Source organism: Phaethon lepturus, unplaced genomic scaffold (assembly GCF_000687285.1).
Source record: "Phaethon lepturus isolate BGI_N335 unplaced genomic scaffold, ASM68728v1 scaffold1054, whole genome shotgun sequence".
Taxonomy (NCBI): Eukaryota; Metazoa; Chordata; class Aves; order Phaethontiformes; family Phaethontidae; genus Phaethon; species Phaethon lepturus.
In genome coordinates this window covers 10,671-12,719 of record NW_010535295.1, presented here as the reverse complement: position 1 = coordinate 12,719, position 2,049 = coordinate 10,671, and positions in this window count along the sequence as shown.

The following is a 2,049-nucleotide window of genomic DNA, read 5'->3' as shown; positions in this document are numbered from 1 at the left end:
TGGAACATTTTCAGAAACCGGATTGTCATTATCTGTAATAATACAGGAAACTTAACTATTGTGAAAAGAGCAAGCCTGGTTCTAATGTGGCATAAATATTTGCATGATAATAAGGTTATATATTTTAGATGAAGACAATTGCTTGCCAAGAAGAAACAGCTGTGGCCATCTTGGGAAAATATTACTTTCTAAATGTGACTTTGTGCATGTCCCAAGACTCTACAACGAGTTTTCTTTGAAAGTACATTTACTGTTACAGTGCATTTGCCATTGATTACAGACACACATCCAAATTCTGAGGGTGGCAGAATAGGTATGCAAGAGTTGTTAACTAGCTTTGAACTTTCAGAACAAGTAAGGAATCACAAATGAAGAACACAAAAATATGCCTTTCTGTCTCACTAAGCTGTAAGACTTAAGAATTAAAAGGTTTTGTGAAGCACCAAATGTATAAATGTATCAACCAAAGAGTTTTATGGCACAAATTATGCATTTGCATCCCAAAATGAACTAGGTGGTGAACTTTCAAAGATCTCTTTTTTAAATGTGACTAAGAATTCCAAAACAGCAGCAAATTTTATTGGTTCTAAAGCAGTGAAATTAAAGTGAACAACATTACTGCATTACTTATAATGCTGATCCATTATTGGTATATGTTGATTGCTTGGGTTATGAGGTGTACAAAAAAGAAGTGACTGCATCCTGAGCTACTATAAGCCATTACAAGGATGTTTATGGAGCTAAACACTATTTACAGCACCTGAGGATCTGAATAACCTTACTTAAATAATAACCTCTGTTATTCTCAGGGTAGAAAATTTAACACTTAAAATCTTTAAGATGAACACATTAAAAGGATAATTGAATGTTTACATTCCTTCATCTAGATTGTTCCAGAACTTAAAGAAAACAAGTCTTTTGAAGGACTATTTGAACTACTGCTTTTGATGTACTTCTGCTGGTCCAGGATAGATGGTTTACACTGCACTGCTAGAACTATTTTGTGGTGTACTATGTATCTTATGTTCTATGTAAATAGCCTCTAAGCAACAGCCAATTATCTAGAAGTATAAAATTGTGCACAGGATCAGAGCACTTATCACATCCAGCCAAAAAACCCCATGCCATTTACAGTCTAGAAATCAAGAACTGCTCATGTATCCCATTTTATGAATTAGTAAGGAAAGTGAGAGCATCAGTCATAGCAGTGTCAAAATTTAGATGGGCACAAAATCTAAACCTAAACCAGAATAACATGCCTAGACAGTGAATGAATTTTAGTCAGTTAATCAAAATGCAATTTAAAAGTAGAAGTAAAATTGTGGATCCATTGCATTGAATGGATAGGCTGCCACAGTTTCTTGTAGCATGTAGTCCTACATTTACAAATGAGCTCTATGTTGCATGGAAGCATCCTCAGATTGCTAGGCATGACTTGTCCATGTACATTCTAGAGGGCTGTCTGTGGAAAATGGTGGGCTTTCCAACACAAATAGTTGGATTTTACAGTATGTAGCTGGGCTGTAATATGGAAAAATATGCCCACACTCAGTATTCAATGGGCAAGAGAATTATTACCATAGAAAAAAGGAGAGGTTACAGACTACAAAGAAGAGATAGAAAAGGAAAGCTGCATGAATTTCTTTCTCTACTCACCTTATTTCAGCAGCTGTCTGCCACGGAGAGCCTCTTTTGGCTCACTTACTAGCATAAAACTTGTCTGCAATGGCCAAACCAACTTCATGAAAAAAAAAAAGTGACTAAAAAATAATTGGTATGCTAAGAACTATGGTTGAAAGGATTCTATTGGGCAGAAACAGACAAGGTGATATAACCCAGCCAGAGAGGGAAAATTTAGGAGATGGGATACCGTGCATTTTCAACAGTTTAAAAACAAACTGTACCTTATTTCCCCCTCATTTTATTCCATGTATGTCATCTCCTTTTATAAGGAGATAGTATTTTTTCCCTGTACAAGGTAATCTTCATGGTCTGTTTTTAACTGTAAAAACAGAAAACTGAACTAAATCTGAAACACCACATTCTTAC